The following is a 24,272-nucleotide window of genomic DNA, read 5'->3' as shown; positions in this document are numbered from 1 at the left end:
TATAGAACCTTACACCAATAATAGGAACAATTGCACTTTCAGGTGAAACATAAAACAGAATTCATATTGGAAAAATTCCAGAGGTGGAGGATTTCTTTCTTTAGCCACTTGACTTTATTGAAATATTTAAGATTACTCTGTAAGGAGATAATACAGATGGTGCATTGTATCAATATGAAATACCATTAAAAGTCATTTCTAGGACTGCATTAGCAATGTAGAGGGAGATACATTAAATCAGATGGGACACAATGGTCCATGGCTCTATAAAGGCCAAGTAGGAGGAGACCTCAAGATGGCGCCATAAAGAAAGCTGGACTTCAGTTCAGCTCTTAAGCCATGCCGAGGGTCAGGGGCTTATGCACCTGGCTGACCTGAACAGATACGCAAATCTGCTCACCGGTCGCCCCAGGAACCGGGAACGGTGACCTGAGGGTCCTACAGATCCATAGGGAGAAGCAAGACCTCCCTGGATTAATAGCGGCTTGAGCTCAAGGTCAAGATGGCGTCTTTGTCGCAAACAACTTTACAAGCTTGAAACGACCAGCCGACCTCACATTCTTCCCAGACCATCATTTACCAGATCGATAGGAGCAGAAGCTGACAGAAGCTGGAACCTACAACAGTAAGAATTGAAAGCTTTCTGGCTTTTCTCTCTCTCCTCTCACAAGCTCTTCCCTCCCCCCCCCTCAACCAATTTACAAGCGAATTCCTTCTTTCCCCGAGTGAGAGACTCCCAGCTAATTACACCCATTAACCAAACAAAGAGAGTGCTTTGAAGATTTATGGGTGAACGTTCAGTGGGAGAATTTGACTTGATACGGAGATCGACAAACTGATAATTTGGGATCGCTCGTGCTCCCGCGAGACCTCACGAGACTTTCTGTTTATAGTTTGTGACTGCCTAGAACTATGGAAGAATTAACTAAGGCACAGCTTTTCCACTTGTTATGCAAAGGAAACTCAGAGATACTGAAAGCAGTCAATAAGCTGGAAAAGGAAATTCGTGGGACTAAGGGGGAGCTTTTGGGTGGAGCCCAAGATCCGGAGAGACCAGCTGATGACGCAGCTCAGCTAACAGTAAATCAAGTGAAACTTCAATGTCTGGAAGTTAATCAACTGGAGGGAGAGAGTGCCAGAGATGTAAAAACCCAAAGTATCTTTAAAGAACCTGGGAAAACAGATTCATGGAAGGAAAGTACCAAAAACCTGGAAGTCTATTCAGAGCAGGAAATGACTTGGATCAGCAAAATAAAAAGAGTCTATTCAAAAGCGACAGCAACTAGGAAGCCATCAGGAGATATTTCTGTGCGACCAGAGGAAGAGATCCAGATTGACAAAGGATTCAGAGCCCCCTCAAAGGCGATTACAAGCAAGAATCAAGCAAGAGATTTCTCTGGCCCTGACAGAAGGACAATCAGAAACACTCTACTATGGAAAAAAAATACAATTTCATTTTCTGCGACCACCTGAAAGATGAGCTGAACAATGGAGTATTCTCCTGGCTTCTTGTGAGAAAAAAAAAGCAGTAGCAACCTTTAGGACAGGTCTAATATATGAAGGGAACTGACTTTATATCACTTAAGACAATAATAGAATATATCCTTATAATAGATTATACCTTCCTATGTATCAACAACTACTTTGTTAAGAAAGATGGTAATAACTCCTAGATCAGGATTAATATGCGATGGGAATTGAATATGTATGTTAATATGTATGCCAAAAGAGGATGACAAACCATATTTTATAGGCATTAACAAGACAACAGTAGTAATTCTTGGGTTAGGGCCAACTTATGAAGGAGACTGACCTAATATCATTTAAGATAATAACAGAATGTATTCCTATAACAGATCTCATATGTACTAACAATCACTTGGCTAAGAAAAATGGTAAAAACTTCTAGACTAGGAATAATATGTGATGAGAACTAAATATCTATGTTAAAAGAGATAGCAAACCATATCAACTGGTCGCTTTTTCTTTACAACTTTTCTGTAAATGCTTCATATAATAATAAACAATAAAATTATTATTAAAAAAAATATATAAAGGCCAAGTAGGAGAAAGCTACAATAGAAGGGGACTTCCATGGAGCTCAAATTAATTATAAAAATAGCAGCAACAAAGAGTCAGACTGACTCTTACCTAGTTTTCAAACAATCCGCCTCTTTCCTTCCAGAAATGCTCCTTGAAGTATATAATAGCATCACTCTTCATGGAAAGATATTAGATCACAAATTCCCTTTGATAGATACCTTAGGACAAGCAGCTGAGAAGAGCCCCCAAGAAATATATCACATGCCAAGAATAATTCTTCTCTGGTAGAATTTTTTTTTAAGAAACCAGAAACAATTTTAAATACAACAGGCAAGCCTCAGCAATGAAGATTTCACTGAAAATTGCTTCTAGACAGTTATGTGCCTTATGCTACAGCAAGATGTGGAACTATTCTATGTGAATAAAACAGGAGACTACTGTCTTTTCTATTGCCTTGAAATGGGGTGGCCATTTGAAAATGAAAATAAACAATGCAATATTTTGAAGCCTTAAATAAATACTCCAGTCCTAAATGTTCCTGTAATGACAATCCCTTTATTTTAATGTTTCTGTTTTTGCATATTTGTCAACATTCTCCTTCCCTTAGTGAGGTCTTCAGAAATGATTATTTCACACTGGCAGCGCTTTGGCTTCAAAATCATCTATTTGATCAACACCTTATGTTCTGCAGGTATAAATCCATTGAGGATCCCGGGTCCCTGGGAAGTATGCCTGGCCTTCCACTGGTGAATTACTCTATGAAATCCCCCCCCCCCCCGATTAGCCGATATCATTCTCCCCATAGTTTAAACCAATTACTGCAGGTCCTATCCTCTGCTGTCAACAGGAACCTTTCCCTGCTCTCCTCTGACAACCTTTCAAATACTTACAGCAATCATGTTACCTCTCAACCTCTTCTCCAGGCTGAACATTCCCAAGTCCCTCAGCCTTTCCTCATAAGGCTGATCCCCAGGCCCTGGATCATTCTTGTTCCTTTCCTCTGACCCTCTCAATTTTGTCCATGTCATTTTTGAAGTGAAGCCTCCAGAACTGCACACAGTACTCTTGGAGGAGGGGGGGGGGTGTCTGGCCAATGCGGTATATAGCAGGACTGTGACACCTGTGACTTAGTTGCAATGCCTCTGTTGATACAGCCCAAGAGTGCATTTGCCTTCTTTACTGCCGCATCACACTGTCTGCTCATATTTAGCTTACAACACACAAGTATCCCAAGATCACGTTCATGATCATGTTGCCCAGTAAGCATGCTTCTCAGCTTTGTGACCCAGATGTAGAGCTGGGAATGTTTACAATGTGTACAATGCAAACAGGAGTCATATTTTGAATGAGAAATGTATCCCAATGGAAGTAAGTTTTATAGTATTTTGTAAACAGTGGCCCAAAAACATTTCAATGTAATAAAGGGGGTGGGGCTGTTGGGGGAAAATATTTTCTGTTTAATGTAAATATAATATAGTATAATATATAAACTATATTTTCTATTTCATATAATGATATGTAATTATATATATATATAATGAAATGATACGAAATCTTTTCTGTATTTTCTTTTATTATCTTTTTGTTCTGCAAAACTAAAACTAAAACATATACAAAAGAAGCTGTGGGAGAATCTCTTTTTTGATGTGAGTTAGGCTGAAGGAAGGTTAACGATTTCCCTACATCCTATTTCCCTGACAACACCTGTTATTGTTGTTAGGTGCGAAGTTGTGCCCGACCCATCACGACCTCATGGACCTTCCTTCTCATGAGGTGGCCAAAGTATTTGAGTTTCATCTTCAGGATCTGGCCTTCTAAGGAGCAGTCAGGGCTGATCTCCTCTAGGACTGACCGATTTGTTCGCCTTGCAGTCCAAGGGACTTGCAAGAGTCTTCTCTAGCACCAGAGTTCAAAAGCCTACATTCTTAGACTCTCGGCCTTCCTTGTGGTCCAACTTTCACAGCCATACATTACACCTATACAAAGTAATTTCTGCTAACAGTTGTAGGAGAGGAAGGACAGGTCCCTATATTGTACTTGTACTATATTGTACTGGGAATTGTAGTCAATGGACATCTGTTCTGGTATCTTTCCCCTCTTTTCCAATCATGTCTGTTCCTAGGGCCTATGTGAGTTACTAGTCCTCGATAAGTTGGCAATTTACCTTTCCCACACATAAGCAGAACCGTGAACACTCAGTTGCTGATCGTTTAATTCCACAAGCATTTTTAATATTAATGAACTTGAACATTTATTGCAATTTAGTTAATCAAGACCAGAACTTTCTGTATTAAAAGGCGAAACTTCTTACTATATTTCAGTATAGCTATTATTTCTTTACCATAAAGAACTATGAATTTTTTAGTATTCCTTTTCCTTGAGGAGTGATTGTATGTATCTTAAGCAACTAATCTTCTGAAAGACATTATATGACCTTCTCTAATAGAATCATGGCTTTAAGCCACAATTCAGCACTTTATGTCTGCAATAGTAATCTCATCTATACAAAATATGTCACCAACCAAAAAAACTTTAATTTTTTAATCATTACATGCAACCATTACTGTGTTCCAACAACCTCATTTAATTCACATACTTCTAGGATTCCCCCCTCCTTTTTCTGATAATTTGTGGACAGTCCTTCCCATATTTCTATGTGTATGTATTGGAGAAGCATAATAGTCCATTCTATAATGGCAGAGGCTGAATTTTATGTTGGCTTCTAATTAGTGCAGAGCTGCTGCTTATATGATTATTCCTTTTAGTGACAACATATTCTCATGTGGTATTGGTAAGTTGAAGTTTCCAGATCAGGGATAGGGTTAGGCCTATGTAAAGTGAGTTGCAGGAATCCAGACTAGAGGTTTGTCACCTGGATCACTGTGGCTAGGTGTTCTGGGGCCGGGTAGGGGGCTAGCAGCTTAGCTGGACATAAACAGAAAAATGCCAGTCGAGCTACACTTGTGATCTCTTCCTCCATGGACAGGAAGGTATCAAAGATCATGCTCAGATTCTTGGCTGAGTGTACAACTGACAATTGCACCCCATCCAGGTCGCTTGGCTTCCTCACAAGGCCCTTTCCTACCAAACCACAGGACCTTTGTCTTTAAAGGATTAAGTTTCAGATGGCTTTGCTTGAGCCAGCTAATCACTGCTTCCAGGCATCTGGCCAATGAGTCTGGGGATGAGTCAGGGTGGCTGTCTATCATGAGGAAAAGCTGGATGTCATCGACGTACTAACAGCATCCCAGTTCAAACCTCTGTATCAGTTGGGCAACAGGGCACATAAAGATGTTATAGGATTGCGAACTGCTCCTTGCAGCACCCCATATGTGAGTTTAGCAGCAACATGATTGGTTCTCTCCTATTGCTACCCTCTGTTTGTGAACCCAAAGGAAAGGGATCAGCCATCAAAGGGCTGTCCCTCATATCCCAGTGTTGGTGAGGCAGCAAGCTAGTAGCTCATGTTTTACTGTGTTAAATGCTTTTGATAAGCCATGAGGGGCAGGGGTCTAGGGGGTAAGTGGTGGGCCTTGTCAGAGTCAGTATCTTGTCCACTCCGGTCAGTGAAAGACATCTGAAGCCATCTAGTATATCATTCAAAGGCAGCCAAGGGGCCTCTAATTTTTTCTGTGTCTTTAGTTCACAGAAGATCTTGGCAGAGTGTCAAGACTTTTATCGGTAAAGTGGCTCACAAATGCCTCACAACTGATGTCCAATTTGTCTCTGTTGCCCTTGTATTTCTGTTCTTTTCCCTATCTTCTTCAAAATTTTAAATGAGGTGATTTTCAGTTTGGAATTGGGTATCATCTACATCAATAGACCAAGTTTAATATATCTTTTGGCTGCTAACCAATGCAGAATGGGAAAGTGTGGATTATATTGGAACGTGGCCTGTGTGGGGTCTTTCACATTATCTTAAAAATCCACCCAATGTAAAGATGTGTTTTCCCTCAAGTGTTCATACAACTTAGTAAACATCTCAGCACTCTCTTATATGTCCCCTGTTCCTAATAAAACTGATTTCTCCTGCACTTTTATTTGTTTTTTTTTTGGGGGGGGGAGTAAAATGTATTGACAACAGAGCCTGTGCTCTGTAGCCTGAACTAAGTTTTTTGCATTAGTGACTTCTGGAAAACCTACTATCCTACCAAAAAGGGTAGGCCGGTCTGGGTGTCTTAAATTTTTTAGCTTCTCAATGGTGAAATGTTTCAGCAACTGCTGTGCCTGCCGTTGGGGCAGTTTCCTCTGTTCTGCCTTGCAAGTGCCCACTTCTCTTTGCCTCTCAGTCTGGTCTGTCTCTTCTGTCTGCCTCTCTCTCTAGCCTGAGTCGGGAGCATGTCCCCCTCTTCAATGTCAAAGCTAATAAAAGTGCAAATAAATTATCTTTGTGCTTCAGTTGCTTTGCACAAGACTAACTGGGGCTATTCACATGTAAAGAAGGTGGTGTGAACCAGGCAACTGAAATGCTCCAGGACTTCAAAGCTTGTGTAAACACAAACACACACAAAACCAGAATAGTTGGAACTCTCAAGGAGAAGTCTGAACAGAATGCAGTGATCGCATGGTCATCAGGAGCAGCACAACACATGCAAGATGGCTGCAGTCAGAAAAACACCCTTTAGTGACTAATCAGATTTTATTCTGTTGCAATGAAAAAAATTAATGGATGGCATTCCAGTGGGATATTTTCATATAGTTGTACAACTAGTGCTACCTATGCCAAATTGTGTTTGGCCTATATGGAAGGCTAAATATGTATAAATAAATAGAAGGGCCCATTGGTGGAGAAATAAATGTTCCTCTTGGCACACCTCTACCCCAGAATGAAACAGTACAGATGATACAAGCTGAAAGATGCAGGCTGGTGCTCCGAAGCCCAGCTGTTTCTTCCACAGCACTATTATGTGGATTCCTTTTCTTTCCAGGCTGGCAAGTATGTTTTCAGCTAGCCTTTAGTCTTTGTCTCTAGGATACTTTGCATTCTGGCACAGTCTGCCAGCAAAGACAATAGATGTGCTTTACCAAGGCTGAAGGTTGTTCTTTTGTACTGCTTGTTCTTTGGTAAGGCAGGATGGTCCCTGCTGCTTACAAAATGTCAAAGTTTTCTTGCCAACAAACACATCTCCTGTCAACCCAGGAGCTTTGCTCCAACAGATACGATGCTCATTTGGTGCTTCCCTGCCCTGCTGTGCAGGCAGGCTCCACAGAGTAATTTGAGCAAGAGCAATGCATTCTCCTGCTTTGTGAAGATTTGCTACGTTCACAGCATCTGTTAAGGCAAGTTTGACTGCTTCATGAAGAGCTGCTGTTCTTCAGCTGGGAAAGAATGAAAACATTTTCCTCACTGGTAAAAGCTCCCACCCCATCCCACTTCGATGGTGGAATCCAGTGACGTATTTCAGAATTGGATGAGAACAGCTGAGTGAAGTGAGAGAATGGGCTAAAGTTTCTCTACTGAAAAATATCATACATGGCTTCCACAAAACCCTACACTAAATGCTGGACATATACTGATTCAGTACCCTCCTGAACCCGCCATCTCTGTACCCTCGAGACTGCAAGGCAGCACAGAGTGTGGCTACCCTTCAAGGCTTGAATTCCCTTTCTCTGGAGATTCGCCAAAGCTCAGTCTACACAGGTTCCCAAAGTAATGTGAGAATTCAAATAAACTGTAGGGAGCCACAGACAAGGTTGGGATAACACAACTAGAGACTTAATTGGCGTAACTGGGTCTGTTAGATCATCAAAGCAAGAGTTTATCACTTTGCTTCTAACTGCAGTCAGTCACTCTTTTACCAGCAGGGATGCCTGAACATCCACTGGTCCAACTCCCATCCTGCTCATGAGTCAAGAGAGAACTGAGATTGGCCCAATGTCACCCAGCTGACTGCATGTGGAGGAGTGAGGAATCAAACCTGGTTTACCAGATTAGAGGCTGCCACTCTTAACAACTACATGACACTGGTTCCCACGACACCATGCTGGTTATAGAACCAGAATTTATTAGTGAATGAAAGGCAATTCTGCAGATGCTCAGATGATGATATCACTGCTAAGAAGAATGCTGAATGGGTAAGATTTCCTGAAAGTTCTTCCTGTTGCCACTCCATTCCTATTCAGATTTGTGGAACAGGGGCTACAATCTGCCACACTGGGTTTGATTATCCATTCCATTCCTCCACATGCAGCCATTGGGTGATCCTGGGCCAGTCACTGTTCTCTTAGAGCTGTTCTCAGAGAGCATTTCTTTCAGAGCCTTCTCAGCCCCACCTACCTCACAGGATGACTGTTGTGGGGAGAGGAAGGGGAAAGTGTTTGTAAGCCACTTGGGCACCTTTTAGGGTCATGAAAAGTAGGGTATAAAAACCAGATCTTCTCTTGTCATACCATGAATATGCATCCATTGTTATGAAACAGATTGCAATGGTACCCAAAATGGCCACTGGGTTTTTGTTCTAGCACCCCTCCCCGGTGGTAACATCCTAAACATGGTTGCTCTGAAAAAAGAGCTTCGTATAAGCATCTTTGTTACATTCCTAAACTGCTCTTATCAGTAAGCTTTGCCTTGACATTTAGCAGAAACTGTTCTAACCTTTATAATTTCAACAAAACACTGCTGCTTGTGCAGTCTTCATCTGGCATGGTGGTGGTGCTGGGTCCTGTTCCCCATTCTTGAATGCACGTCAGGTCTTGACTAGAGCTGTTGCCAAAAGCTGTTCAAAGATTCAGGCGGCAGAGGGCACAGTGTGAGCAATCAATCTGTTTCCAGAACCCATGCTGTCTGTGTAATATGACTGCATAAGAGACTGAAGGTAGCTATGCTGCTAGGATGACGGAGTACTTCCCTGATCAGATTTCGGTCATATTCTATAAGCCCTGCATCTGAGCTTCACCTCTAAGTCAACCTGCTTCTAGCAAAACAAAAGCCAAAACTGCAGTAATTCACAAAGTGGTGAAGCATCTTTCCCCTGTTCTCTTCTCCCACTTTGGCTGGTTATTTGCATTACCACACTGCCTACCATTTTCATGTTCACCTATATTGGTTTTACAGTGAACTAGTTAGGCATTAACTAGATGCAATCAATATATGTTACAAGCAAGACCGAAGATATATGAATTTCAGTGTACATATTATAGTTGAGTTGAAGACATATTGACTGACTGTAGAATAACAGGAAATTACTTTGCATTTAATTACTGAAATCATGCCACTATTTAATAAGGTGGGCACACTGTACCTCCAGAACTCAGGAAGAGTTTTCCATTTGGCTGGGTGTGGGTAGGAGAAGGGAGGAGCTCCCAAGGACCCATCTCCCAGCCCTCACCTCTTGAACATGCCTGGGGACTAGCATTTTGCTTCTGTCCTGGCATGGAGCATGGCATGAACGCTTGACTGAATGGGTGTGAGAAGTGAAAAGATGAAGGGGTGAAATAGGAGGTGAAACAGAGATGGGAAGGCATGGTGTCAGATCCAGAAATGTTCTCCTTCCCCCTCCAGTAAGCACCTCTGTTGCAAATCCTGTGGAGGGGACCAATTTGCCTGGGAGGATGAACACCTCTGGTGCCAGTTTGTTTTCCCCCTGGACTGCCAAGCTGTGAGATAGAAAGCCGCCTCTCGGTGTAAAGGACTGTAGTGTAAATCAGGTGAACTATTGCAGAGAGGATAGGCAGTGTCTTTGGATGCACCTGTCATTTACCTTGGAGTCTTTAAAGCCATGAAGGGGATTTCATCTCATAGGGATTCTTGTTTGGGAGTGGAAAGAGCCTTCCAAATTCATTCAGTATCCATACTTTGTGTCTTTTTATGGAAGGATTATAAACTGTTTTGAGATTGCTTCAGGTAGTGAAAAGCAGAGTATAAAATCAACTCTTCTACTACTTGTGAAAATATTTACTGGTACCAAAGATCAATATCACTGGATATTATGACCCTTATATGATTCCCTTTTCTTTATTTTTCTATTTATCAGTTCATAAAAAGTGCTGCTGGCTTTTCTCTTATCCTGTTTTCAAATCTGAGCACACAGTTTTATCATCAGAGAAATATAGATCCCTGACAATCATCAGTCACTGAAGTAATTTTTTCAGCTGCTATTAACCAATACTTGGCAATATAATTATGAACAAAATCCTAATAATCCAAGCTGAAAAAATTACTTCAGTGACTGATGGCTGCTCATAGGCCACATAGCACCAGTAGTTCTATAGCTCAGTCTTTTGGGTGTGAGTTGTGTCTAGGTGGTATTAACACCAGCAAATATTCCCTGAAGTTCAGGGATCACTGTTATAGGAAGTTAAATGGCTGGGCAAACACAGGTGCTTCTAATGTTCCAAAAATTTCCAAATAAGTAGCTGAGGTCTGAGGTAGGATTAAGGGAATGGCTGCAAGGCAGTAAGAAAACAATTAGTATGAAGTCATGCTCTATCGCTGTGTCTTAAGAGGGTTTACCTCTTCAGCTTGTGTTCCTCTGGGACTTGAACTGTCATATGAATGCATGGTTCATTCAGTAGCTGTCTACTGCTACTAGAACCTATACGGTGTGGTGGCTGGAGGATTACGCCAGACCTGGGAAGGCTTTGGTTCAAATCCGTGTTGGCTGTAAAATTTACTGAGTGACCTTCCTAGCCTTAACTCCCACGGTGGCTGTGAGCATAAATGATAGACTGGGAAACCATGAATGCTGCTACCTCCTGGAATTACAACTGATCTTTAGCAATAAATGCCATTTTCCCATGGGGTGGGGAATTCCCTGCCCTCCATTTCCCCTTTTCAGTGCTGTTTCTAATGGCAGGAGAAAAAATAAAATTAAAAAAGGTTATCAGGCCAATGGCATTGTGTCACTTCTGAGAAAACCTGAAAGTGAGGTTTAACATACCTGGGAATCTCTGAAAATGCTAGGGTTTTGCCATACATTTTCCAGCAGTTCCTAAGAGAGAGGTGACTTCAATTCTGGATTTTTCCCAACAGTGATGCAGTGGGCAGGTGTCAGGGGGAGCCATTGGGAGGGGGGGGGCTGGGACTGCAGGTTGGCCTCTTGCAGATGCAACAGGCTCCCTCCTACGCCATTCATCAATTGGCTCCCAGGGCCTGTGCTGTACTCCTCTGCCTGTGTTGAGTTTCTCCAGAGTAACTTAATTGAAATCATTGTGGAATAGGCTGGAATAACTACATGGGATCACACTCTTAATGAAATTGTGAACTTATCCAAAGACAAGCCCACCTTCAAAATTAGAAGTTTTGGTGCCAAAGGTCCTTTATCTCGGGAAATGGCTTGGGACAGAGTGGGCTTCCCTACATGTATTACAGCTTTCTGAAAGACTGTATTGATGCTGCTTTTAAAGTGCTATACTGACTTCAAAGTTTACTCTTTGCTTATATGAAGCCAGATAAGATTTCAAGGGCTCTGGGAGAGCATAGCAAAGGCCAGATGTCTGACTGTTTGAAGAAATGCTTCTATGTTTAGCCAAGAGGGAGGGGGGAAGCAGAGTATTTGTACAGAGCATTGGAGTCAGTTTCAGATACCACTTAGCTTGATTCTGAGAAATTATTACTGAACAATAGGGGCCATTTTTTTCTCTTAGTGTCCCCCCCCCCCAGTTTTATATCAATCTTTCATTCACGATTGTTATTTTGCAAAGATTATCCCTCTCTGGAGCTCAAAGTCAAGTAGGAAAACTGTACCCCCGGGACACCTCCAGGACATTTTAAGGTAGAAAGACAGTAGATGAAGCAAAGTAAAGTTCCCTTCAACGCAGGCTTCATGGAAGGGCTCATTCACCACGAGCAGCTGTAGCTAGCATGAGCTATTCTGATGAAATACTGATGAAAACGTAGCATATAAAATTGATAAATAGCTGTCTGCTTTCCTTGGGGTTTGTCATGCATTGAACTTTTAAGATACATTTCAAGATGATGTATTAAAATGCATTTGACTCTGTCTGTGGGGGTTGTAGTGCAGAGCCTGAATGGATAAAAATCCCAAATGAATGTTTGTTCTTTTGCAGATGTGCTTTCTTCAGCAGCAACATGTACTAAACTTGGAATGACACAGAGAAGAATGACATGTTCCTTTGCAGGTGGGAGCGCAGAAGCTGCTGAAGCTGGTTTGTGAGGTGAGATTGCTAGCTTGTGGGGGAACATTTGTGTGTCTAGCAGCTTTTTCTTTTTCCCCAATCACATGCACAGGGCTATAGCTCTGCCCCCATCCCCAACAAAGACTTCCCAGTGCAGCAGTCTGTTCTTGCAGCTTGTTATTGCTCAGTTGGAGAAAATAACTCCATGAAACAGTGTCTTATGGTTGACTGTGAAAAACGTGATATTCCTGCACCAGAAATACTAACTTGAAGGAATCCTCAGCATAATAGTCTACAAAGTTTGTCAATCTGTGGTGGATTGCAATGGGAGGAAAGCCGGTTATGTGCACATAGCATAATAGGCTTGGGTAGAATTCTCAGGCAATGCTAGAGATTGTGGCGCGACACAGGAAGTAGAGAGGCAACCACTTCTTGTATAATCCATATTTATACATGACCAGAAGACCATCAGGTCAAATTATTTATTTTGGTGGAACTTGGTACACTGGCATGAAGTGACCCAAGAATTATGACCATCAAGAATCAAATTGTTCCTGGGAGATCTTTGTGTGTTCCTTCAAAGTATGCTTGGAAATGTTTATATGGAGTTATATCCTGAGTCTAAGATTCAGCACTGTAGTGAAAAGCAGCACCACACACATGGCAGACCTATGTTGTAAATGGATTCCAAGCTGTGTAATCAATAGGTCACTGTAATAGTATTTACAGTTCTATGGAGAACCTGTGAATTCTTAGGCCACTCGCCTCAACCGAATATCATTAACATGCACAAACCTCTTACATGCATGAACAAGACTATCTCAGGGACTGCAGAAACTTGGAGGGATTACAAATAAGAGATATTTTGTGTAGTTGAGCAAGGATGTGGAAATGGAAGTGGGGGCTGTACCTTTTATTGATTTAAAATAGTCACTTACATTTTTCATGCAAATATGTAGTCATTTGCAATGATGTGATTTACACTACATAGTAGTATCATTATGAAATTCTCCCCCCCCCCTCTCCCCATGGTCTTAATCGGTAGTAATATGTGTTGCATGTGGTATTGTGCAGGGCTTTTGAATGGATGGTAGGAGTAAGGGACAGAGATTAGAAAGGCTCTTCAATGAAAGCTCCTTGCATTTTTGGCACCACCAAAAGCGAAATGAATAATTCATAATGAATAATTCATCATATGCATGTAGCATCTCTTTTACTCCCCAGAATATCTCTGAACACATGCCAGTTCCTGAAAACATCTTCATTATTTTTGATTTTACAAACCTTGATGCAAATATTCTCCTTTTGGCACAGAATAAAGAGCCGGACCAGGAAGAATGACTCACTTACAAAGCAGTGAGGGAGTTGTATACAAATGCCAGCTGCTTTGTTTCTTCTCAACAATTCACAGATGAAAAGAGGGGGCATTCTGGTGTACATGTTGACACCTCCATTCTTGTACCATGTTCCACAGCTCTTCCATTCTGTTTAACTTTTCTAAAGACTTTGGTCTGCCTGCTGTTCATGTACTTGCACATATTTACTATCCGGAGCAGCAGGTGGGATGTGTGCACACATGCATCTGCATGCACATGTGTTAAAAAACAGCATGCCAGCATTTCATGTCTGTATGCATCATATATGTGCACTGAAGTTAAGTTACATCTTCCACCCCTCCAATATTTAGCTTGGATCCTGGAAGGACCTGCTGGCTAAAGAATGGCAACATTGTTAAGTGAGGGCTCATGGGTATATGTGAGTGTGTGTATGCACACAACTGTTTCTGACCATAGCAGGGGTTAGGCTATTAAATATGGAGCACATAGGCAAGAACAGCCATTGGTTTTAGGATTCTAGCTCCAAGAACAGTACTGAGTCAGGCATAGGGTTGCCAGGTCCTCCCTAGCCACCAGTGGGGGATAGGGGTTTTTTTATAGGGTTGCCAGATCCTGGTTGGGAAATTCCTGGAGATTTGGAGATGGAGCCTGGGGAGGACAGGACCTCAGTGGGACACATGCCTTAGAATTCACCATCCACAGCATTCATTTTCTTCAGGTGAACTTTGTACTCTGGAGATGAGCTGTAATTCCATGGATCCCCAGGTCTCACCTGGAGGCTGGCATCCCTAGATAGGTAGGAAGTGCTAAAACAACAGATGACAGTATTAGAAAGCAGTGAAGGAGGAGGATTGAATTCTCTGTGCCATTTGAAAAAAAACTTCTCCTTCTGGCAACCTAAATGGGGCCAGGAAAGTCTCCTGCTGAAACAGGAGGCCCAGTCTCCCTACTGAATACTCTCCAAAAGACAAACTAGGGTCAGAGCAAAGGGACAGAGGCACATAGTCCATAGGAGCCATAGGAAGGAGTATAAACTGCTTGAAACATTTTAGTGTTCTTCTAGAGGCAATAAGGGAGGAAGTGTGCTTAAAGGAACAGGAAGTCTCCAATTCAGCCAATCACAACACAGGCAGATATTAATTAAAAATACCAGGAAATTACTGATATAAATTACTAACTACACATTTCCGCTAATGCCCCCTATAGGGTATTCTTCTTGTGCTGTTAACTCATGCATACTAAAGATCTTGCATATTTTACCAATAGCCACCATATTGAAACCATATTAAGAAGGCTTCCAGTGAAGCCACAGTGTTTGTATTGGCTCTCAGTTATTATGCTTGACTAAAATCAGAAGACTTTATATTTGTTATCTTAGAACAGATTTTTCTCTGTTCATGTACGGGGTCTGGTTTAAGGTTTCAGCGGAGTAAATTGCTTCAAATGTTAAGGTTTGTAACTTTCTTTGTCAACACAATATAGTTGAGATACTGTCTTGGTAAAATAGTTTTACATGGTAAAATAGTTTTACTCACATTTGCACTTCAGAAGACTGAGGCCTGGAGTTACCAGATGTTCCTCTGAACCGGTCTCTGGCTGCTAACCTCAAGAGCTTCATGGGGTGGCAGGAAGCACCTAGTTTTCTCATTCAAGCTTCAAGGGGGAGAGGGGGGAGAGCAGAGAAAAAGACAGGGAATTTCACAAAGTGGGTCTCTGCAAGAAACATTGCCATATTTCACTACCCCCGCCTTCATTTCCCAGAAGTGCTTTTTTTGGCTTTACTGTGCATATAAACAAACTGTTTTGATTCTATAGTTAATTTAGCAGATGATAATATCATCATTTTTCATTTATGTCAGATTTTATTCATCACCTGTAGCTAAAAGGATGACCTGTATTTCTTTACAGTAGTTAAAACTGCTGCACTTTCTGTCCTGTACTTTGACTGATGAACAGTTATCTATTTTTAAGACTGACTACAGATTCTTTCTTTTCGCACTTTAAGTGGAGCTTCTACCTTTGTAGAATTTCTCCTTTCCTCCTGTTCAGCCCTGTGAGAATTGGGAGGAGGTTACTTTTTGGGATGAGCCATGAATTTCTCTTCAGCTGCCTATCTACTCGGGGGCATACTTTAAATCCTGGTCTGAGTGGAAGAGGCTGATTTTGGATTAGCAGCAACCTCATATCTCTACCCATCCATTACCAGTTTCCTGTTGCCCCTTCCCTGTTCACTGAAAAAAACTGAACAAAAGGGGATAAAGAGAGGACCACGTCTAGACTCAAACCCACAGCCTCCACCCCCAAGATTAGCATCATAACCACTGGGCCAACAGGGAGCTGGAAAGGAGTCATGGCATCAGGCAGTAGGTACTCCACTGCACCAGCGTCAAAAGGTTCAAGCAGAGATCTTTGGAAGGGTTGGCAGTGGTCAATGGAAAGGCACTAGGGTTGCATGGACAGGGCTCCTGCGTCAATCCCACATGGGGAGAGGCAGCCCAAAGCCTCGGAGTTGATGTTTTGCCCCCACAAACCACAAAAAGAGACTGCTTTGCTATTGCACGTGCAAAGCATTAAAGTCAGCATTAAAATTATTAATTCCCACATTATTTGGACAGTAGTTCTCTTCAGTTTAATTTTTTTTAACATTGAGGCAATTTTACAACTGGTTGGTATATAGTACCTTTTTCATCAATGTCCCTGAAAAGGAAATCATGATGTACTGAAGTGCCGCATGCCGTTTTCCGAAATGTATACTTTACAGTCCTTTGATTGACTTCTTTATCCCAGTGCTGCATCATGGAAAATCACATCTGTTCCTTACTGCAAAGTCAGAAACCCGATCTCTGAATGTTTCTACCAAACAGTCTGATAGGAATCGCACAGTGCCGAAGCAGATCTTAACAAAGTTTGGGCCCTCACATGCAATACTGATGAAACAAGCCATAGCTTTAGGGGTCTAAAACAGCTGAAACTTTCTGTGGGAAGTGTAATCATTGTATCTCTGTGAAGTTGGAGAATAACATTAATCAACATGCTTTTCCTTAAGTGGCAAGAAGAAAAAAGAGCAGATACAGACAAACAAGGTACAGACAAACAGGCCTGTACAAATGTCTTCATTTTACTTGTCAGGTCCTGAGGGGCTTAAACAAGGAATGGCCCTTTCAAGAAAAAGTCAAGTATTGCATAGAGCAGTGTTCCCCAACCCCCGGTCTGGGGACCAGTCCTGGTCCGTGGATCAGTTATTTATTTATTTATTTATTTATTTATTTATTTATTTATTTATTTATTTATTTATTTATTTATTTATTTATTTATCATACTTTTATACCGCCCTCCCCGGAGGCTCAAGGCGGTTTACATTATAACAGAGAACCATACATAAAACAGTCTGTAAACAGTTAGTACCGGGCCGCGGCTCCTCCTCATCCTCCTCCCCGGCTGCTTCCCCCGCGTGCTAACAAGTAGTGATCTCAGCTTAGTCCCTCACGTGGAAAACATCTCTGTACTGCAGAGTGGTGGGAAGCATTGTTTTCATTTCTTTTAAAAGTAAGACTCCCTCTGAGAAACTGGAAAAAATGCTTCCCGCCCCCCACACCACAGCAGAGCTGCAGGTAGCATTCCCCCCCCCCATTTTTTAGAAGGTGTTTTTGTGGGCTAAGGCAGGGAGAAGCCAGGCCAGGCTCTGTTGGTGGCGGCAGAAGCAGGAGGACTAGGTGACCTGAGTGGGCAGTAGCAAGTGTGGCAGTGAGCAGGAGCTGGCGGAAGTGATGCTTGTGGGTGGCTGCAAGGATGGGGAAAGCATGCCAGGATGTACACACGGATGGATCCCAGGGCAAAAGAGGGAATAGGGATTTAGATCAGGGCAGAGCAGAGCCATGTGTAAGGAAAAACTCAGGTCATTCTGGCATGCTTTCCCCACCCTTGCAACCACCCCTGAGCATTGCTTATGTGTTGCCTTACTACAGGACAACTGTGTGCCTGAGTTGGGCAGGCCTGGGACTACACTGGATCGGGTCTGATGCCATGCAAAAGTGGGAATTATTCCCGCGTGCAAACAAGTGGTGATCTCAGCCTATTCCCTCACATGGAAGACATCTCTGTGCTCCCCCTGCAGAATTCACTTCAGTTTCAGGGGAGAGGGATTAGTGATGAAGGACATGGCACAGGAGAAAAAGACTCCCCTCACCATGCCAAGTTGGTATTCTTTCAAGGGTCTGCTAGTAATGAAGATCCTAATTGTGGATCTGTTAGATTGCCATCCATTGCTTATATTGCTATCCCAAGGCAAACAATAACCTTCTAAACTTATTGATTTCAATTGACTTAGAAAGGTATAACTCTGCTTACGTGTTCAATGTAAGTCTGACATGCCCCTGACAACAAGCAGTGATGGCTTTACACTGGGAAATACCTGGAGATTTTGGGGGTGAAGTTTGGGCAGGACAGGGTTTGAGGAAGGGAAGGACCTCATCAGGACAGAATGCCATGGAGTCCACCTTCTAAAGCAGTCATTTTCTCCAGGAGAACTGATCTTAGTCATCTGGAGATCAATTGTTATAGTGGAGTCTGGTAACCCTAAAATGGAGTCTGGTAACCCTACTTCACCTCAGATCTTCAGGGAGGTTTCTCTTCAGATACCCCACGTAATGTTAAAAAGAGAACAGCTGATTCAGTTGGTTCTGTTGGGGTAGAGGGGGCATTTTCCTTCTGTGTAATTTCCCTACTTTAAACCACTCTCTCAACTGTACAGAAGATATATATTCAGTGATTTTCTCACTGGAATACAAGGCCAATTACAAGTATGATGAAAAACCTTTCAGTCAGTTATGAAGCAAATTTCAGGATATGGTGACATTTGAATCTAACAGCATAAGATGCTATTGGACTGTGATTGTAGAACAGGTGGAAAATGACCCAACAACCCTTATGAACATATCTGTTTAAGGCAACAGGACAATCAGCATATCATGCAGACATAACTGATGACGGAGCCAATAGCCATTATGGCTAAATGTATTTGTTACATTTGCAGAATAATTAAGGCATTTACCCTCATTTCAATAGAAAAAAAGAAAGCAAAGAGCACAGTTCATGGTCATTACGAAAGTTGGTGGGGAAACCAAAGAAAGACTTCATGCATTAGAATCTAGGGGGAAAAGAAAGGACAAATAGTTGACTGGTAGGCAGGCATTCCTGGCCCCAAGAAGGACACATACACTTAGCTTGGTTTAATGTGGCCACAGCTTTACTAATACATAAACACAGAGTGTTGGCATGGCACAGGAGGAGACCTGCTGCTGTGGTCAGCTGACCATGCCCCCTTTTAATCCTAGCAGCCAGCCAAGGGAATCCTACCTGTTTCCCAGCTGGAAACTCGGGTTCCCCTTGCTGCTAGGATCCCGCGCAAAGGAAGTGCCACCTGAGGTGCCACCACAGGGGGCGCACACCTCCGTTCCCTTCAGGCCACCTGGCAGTACGAGCCCCTGTGCCTTTCCCCAGGGGTTGGCCTTGTTCACACACGGCCACTTCTTATGGAGGCTCCTGACCTGGGGAGTCCGGGATGCAGGCTGGGCTCCCTCCAAAAACAGGCTTCTCCCGATGCCAACTTGCAAGCTGTGACAAAAGACATAGTAAACATAAGAGAACCAAATAGAATGGTAGCCATAATATGGGTGGGAGGGAAGCCGTCCAGCTGCAGCAACAGATTAAAGAGGCTGGGCCTGCACATGTGGCACCTTATATAGGCCTGGCCTCTCCACCCCTCACAGCATGACAATTCCATGTCATGCTGCAGCCAACACACCGCTCTGTGGCATGTCATTTCTCTGAGCACCTTCTCACCATCTGCACAACCACCAATCAACTCATGGCCCTTGTAATTCAGGGCCTTTATTTGATGAAGAAGCTGGATGACAAAAATAAGTACAGATTTAGAAACATTTAACTTATGAACACGACAGTGGTCGAAGACACTGACTGAAAATAAATGTTAAGTGAAAAATATCTTGCAAATTATCTGTATAAAATAGGTAAGAAAGAAGGCAGCAGACACTCTAAGGAGAAGAACTGTTTATTAATTAGAAAGATTTGAAGAATTTTCATATATTTTGTAAGGATTAATAGAAGAATCCCTCGATTGAATAAAGGGTAGTTAGGAATGTTGATAATGGAGAAGAATATTTTAGATAATGGGGAAGAAGAATATATTAGAAGAATAAGTGGCTGATCAGGCAAACAAAAAGTCCAACTAAAACTCAAGTAAAATGGAAGTAAAATAAAACTAAACTAGAAGACAATTTCCAGTGGAGAAATCACAGCAGAAAAGAGGGGAAAGTTAGGAGGAAGAAAATAGAACTGAAGCTTTAGAAGAGACTGAAATGAGATGTATTTTTCCTTGTGGGTCTCCCAAAAGGTCTGGGAAGATATTTCAAACACAAAAATAATGCAGGGTTAACAGCTAAACTAAGTGGATTAGCACATCATGTTATCTCTGGGAACTGTAAAACTTCCTCCTAGTTATAGGATATGCTTAGGGTTACAAGTGTAAAGGCTTTGGTTCACTACTGTGAGGTAAGTTTTGGGGTGAGTAATAACGGAGTTCATTGAGACAGTCTAAGGTGAAACCCCACTAAGGGCGAGAGTGGCTTGAATTCTCTTTAATGCTTGCAGGTATAAAACAGGCTTTCACTGACTAACAACTAGGGTGGATCCTTCCACAGATGCAAAATTCCAATGACATGGGCTTGCCCTTTTCCAAAAGTCAGACTAAATAGTACAGGATCTGCTCAACACCCAAGAAATGCATCATGACTGCAACCTATGTCCTTTCCCAGAGGTAGAGTTAAATATCCCACACCGGAGCTTTGACTCTAGAAAGCTTATATCCCCCCCCCCCCCCGATCTGGTTGGACTCTAAACTGCTACTGGACTCTCACGTAGAGGTTCTATAACACAGGGGTAGTCAACCTGTGGTCCTCCAGATGTTCATGGACTACAGTTCCCATGAGCTCCTGCCAGCAAACAGTCTATGGCACCATCTGGAGGATCACAGGTTGACTACCCCTGCTATAACAGACCAACACAGCCACCCTCTAAACAACTAAATGGGAAGCTGTGGAAGGCAGATACGTAAGAGAAACATGCAGAGATGGAATTACCAAGGTTCAGGATTAGGAATAGGCATGAACTGATCCATAAAGCCAAATTCATCATGAATTTTGCCCTGTTTGTGGCTTGTAAACTGAAGTTCATGATGGGTCTACAGTCCTGAACTTCCAAAAACTTTTAAAGCAATCTGTGGATAGAGCAGAAAGAACAGGTTTAAATGGGCTGTGAGTTCCTTTCTGCTTCCTGTTCCTCTGCAAAAAGAGGCAGCCAAGAGCAGCCTGTTCCCTGCTGCTCAGCTGTTTCAATCTTTCAGCAAACCCCATTCAGTGGAGTCTGTGGGGCCATGAACTATGAACTGCTAGCATCTTCACTCAGATGGTCATGAACCTTTTCAGTGGTAAGTAAGGCCTCTCACTCTTAACTCCAGGGCCAGTTCCTTTCACTTAACTGATTTACATGCTGCGGCTGCACTTTCCTTCAAGTTTTAAGACACTATGGCAGCTGTTAAGAATGCATTGACCTGTGGACACATATGTGAATGGTTCCCTGCAGTACTTTAATAGCAGACCATCCGCTAATCCTACATTGCATGCCTTACATGCAGAAGTACGAAACTGTCTATGGTTTTTTCTTTGTTTCAAAACTTTCGGCATTTCAGTTTAACTGCAAATTTCATCAGAGTTCTCAATTACAGTTATTCCTCCAAGATGACTAAAATACTGGTGCATTATTGTTGAGAATTACTTCACATTACAATGTCATGAAACCGCTATAATATAGTATGCAAATTGCTACTCTACAGTGAAATGAAATATTGGTAACCAGAATCTTTTCAGAGCATATTAAAGAAGAGAAAGATTAAAGTATCTGCCAGTGTTACTGTCTTCTAAATTGATGGCAGATTTACTTCAATAAATCAAGACCCTTTTCCATGTTTGGCAACTTAATGCTGTACATTTTCACTCAATTTATAGACCCCAGCTAGCTCAATGAAGGTTGCAATCCTATGCTCTTTTCCTTGGGATTTAGTCCTTTTGAATTAAGCATCTTTCTTTCTTAGAAAATGGGGATAGGATTCGACTGCTTGTAATCCTATGCATGCTCACTTTGGGGTAAATTCCATGGGACATTTCTGAATAAACATTCATAGGTTCTGGATTTGGGTTCTGACCTCCTGCATTTTTCGGCTTAGTAATTTAGCAAGATATGCTGTTTTTAAGGAGGAAATCACCAGACCCAAAAGACAAGCTAGAGTAGATACGAATTTTTTTGCACCAGCTGACATTTCCTGGGACTTCCAGTTAGTTTTTGTAAATAAATAGTTTCTACTTAAATACAGCTCAGATTGTATCTCTTCTTCTCACATTACAAAAGATTTCTTGAAAAGGTGAAACCCTGAAATTTAAAATGTGCCCAAACTTTGACTTTTCTTTTTAACATTTTTTCCCTTGGGACAAACAGAAAAGAAAATACAAAAGGTAAATAACATTCTATAACATAGAGTAAAGATAGAAAGTATTTTCTCCCCAACACCCCCCTTCATTATATGATAAAATAACCTTAGTTATGATACATTTATATTCAAATTTTAACATTTAGAACTATTTCTGCTTCTGCTTCTTCATTATGATAAAATTATATACAATATTTTAACCTACTTCTCATTCTAGATTTGCTTCTTGTTTTCATGTGAATAATACATACATCACGCCTCAGTTTTCATAACCAAGCTACTTCTCAAATAGGATGTTAATTTCACCACCACTGCATACTCAGCAAGTTTGTTTTCTTACTCTTCTGGCATTTTATTTATTTTATAAAATCTGTCTCAAAAAATCAAAATCTTTTCCTTAACATGCTTGTTGGCAGGTCTTGTAAAATTTGCACTTTTTTTCTACTACTTTAAGTGAAGATCATTTTTGCTTCTTTAATAGTGCATCTTGCAAAAGCGTCTTGCAAAAGCAAAACAGTATATCCCAAGGTAACTAATTTTTAAATGCAAATCTTGAATTTACTCAGAATATTTAATCAATATAAGGGAAGTCTCCTTGGATGTTTAAATAGTCTTGAAGTAGGCCACAGAAGCTCTCATTCAAATTTAAACTTCCACAATCCTCTTGAATGCCACTGAAACATAAATTATTAGATCTACACTGAATTTCCAGAATTTCAATTATTTGATCAGTTTTATCAGTCCAACAATCTTGCCTTTCTAATTGCATTATCTTTTTGCTTTGTTCCATGCAATTTCTTGTGTTTGTTCTTGTAATTTTTTATTTATTTCTTATAATCCCGCTGTTAATTCTTGATGTACTGCTTGAATTCTGATTTCTGAATTCTTAACTCTGAATCCTTTCATCAGAATGTTGCACCAGAATCACCAATGCATGTATGTGATGCACTATTGTTTGTGATAGTTTCTTGATCACTTCTATGATGCCTTCTTCTCCTTTCTTCTTATTTCTCTGAAGTGTTCCAGATGCCATTCTTCTTTTTGCTCTTCTATCTTAAATCTTAAATATATTATACAATTTTTCTTTATACTATTTCCATACACTGTTATCTATTTCATGAGAATTACCAGAAGTATAAAGGTGTTCAAATGAACAAAATTTATCATATATCTGTTATAAAGAAAAGAGGTATTATTAAATTTTCCTTATAACTGATATGATAAATCTAGATAAGGGGCAAAAAGAAAATAGTTCAATGCCTAATATTAAATATACAATCAACAGTACAATTTTATATCCTCCAGTATAACTTGGGTCCAATAAGAAAGAGATAAAAAATGAGAGGGAGAAAAAAGAAAGAAAAAATGACAAGAGAAAATAAATCCTTAAAAGACTCTTACAAGTCTATATGAGGAAACTCTGACTTTTCAAATTAGACTTTTTATGATTAGAGAAAGTTTAACTCAGACTGGGTTTCAGATTTATAAATGTTAATTATGTACCTACCTACCTACTTACCTACCTACCTCTTTGCTTATAATCTTCTATCCCTCTCCAACCCAACCTATCTGTCCTTCATGGATTCTACAAGGTCTGAGGAGCGTCAGCAGGCCAATCTTTTTATCTCTCTTGCTTCCCCAACAACTGACTCATTTATATTCACTGACCTGGATAGCCCAGGCAAACCTGATCCCATCAGATTTCAGAAACAAAGCAAGATTGACCCTGTTTAGTATTTGGATGGGAGATCTCCAAGGATTTGGGTAATAGTTCCTCCAAGGTTGGAAATGTCAAACCATATCTGGATGTTCCTTGCCTGGCTGCCAGTCAATTCCCAGATCTCTTGGCTACACTACACATGGTATACAATGAATAAATAAACACTCCTTTACATTTTATGCTTTTGGAAATATTTAGTCCTCATTTGGCCATTTTAATTTTTTCCCATTTTGTATAATGTAGTCATATTTTTAGCATATCTTGGAAACCCCTGAAACCCTACTTTGTCTGTGGGTGGCTCTGTACTACTCTTTTCCTGCTTGGCATGGCTTTTCTGTTGGATATGATACGCCTTGTTTTTCCCCACATCTAAGAACTCAGTGCCAAATCTCTGAAGACCTTGGTTATCCAGATTATTTTGGATTTCTGCTTAGAATTTGGTTTTTCGCCTCATGTTCTTCCAGACTGAAGAAGTTTTATTTTCTTGGTTTGGAGGCATTTTTCTCTAAAATAAGGTCCCTTGGGTTTGATTATG

At 41.2% G+C, this 24,272-nt stretch overlaps 1 protein-coding gene and 2 long non-coding RNA genes across 4 annotated transcripts in view; 1 reads left to right on the top strand and 2 right to left on the bottom strand.

Annotated features, from left to right (window-relative positions):
- Positions 1-3,037, bottom strand: part of PLEKHG7 (pleckstrin homology and RhoGEF domain containing G7) — a 63,449-nt gene extending 60,412 nt beyond the window's left edge. Inside the window, exon 1 of the mRNA XM_077339035.1 lies at positions 2,934-3,037. The gene's annotated coding sequence lies outside the window, so the exon portion shown is untranslated. The remainder of the gene's footprint in view (positions 1-2,933) is intronic.
- The window catches only part of LOC143838148 (uncharacterized), a 185,254-nt gene that overhangs the window by 34,862 nt on the left and 126,120 nt on the right, over positions 1-24,272 (top strand). Inside the window, exons 1-2 of one of the 2 annotated variants that reach the window (XR_013231247.1) lie at positions 11,595-11,756; positions 12,052-12,159. This is a non-coding gene — a long non-coding RNA (uncharacterized LOC143838148). Of the gene's footprint in view, positions 1-11,594; positions 11,757-12,051; positions 12,160-24,272 lie in introns of those variants that run through there. The other variant, XR_013231246.1, reaches the window with a different exon arrangement.
- On the bottom strand, positions 13,739-16,552 carry LOC143838150 (uncharacterized). Its single transcript, XR_013231249.1, has 3 exons — positions 16,138-16,552; positions 14,993-15,110; positions 13,739-14,263 (listed from the first exon to the last, which is right to left on the bottom strand). It is a non-coding gene; the product is annotated as an uncharacterized LOC143838150 (long non-coding RNA).

This window comes from Paroedura picta, chromosome 5 (assembly GCF_049243985.1).
Source record: "Paroedura picta isolate Pp20150507F chromosome 5, Ppicta_v3.0, whole genome shotgun sequence".
NCBI classification, from domain to species: Eukaryota; Metazoa; Chordata; class Lepidosauria; order Squamata; family Gekkonidae; genus Paroedura; species Paroedura picta.
This window is presented reverse-complemented; position numbering and strand designations above follow the sequence as displayed.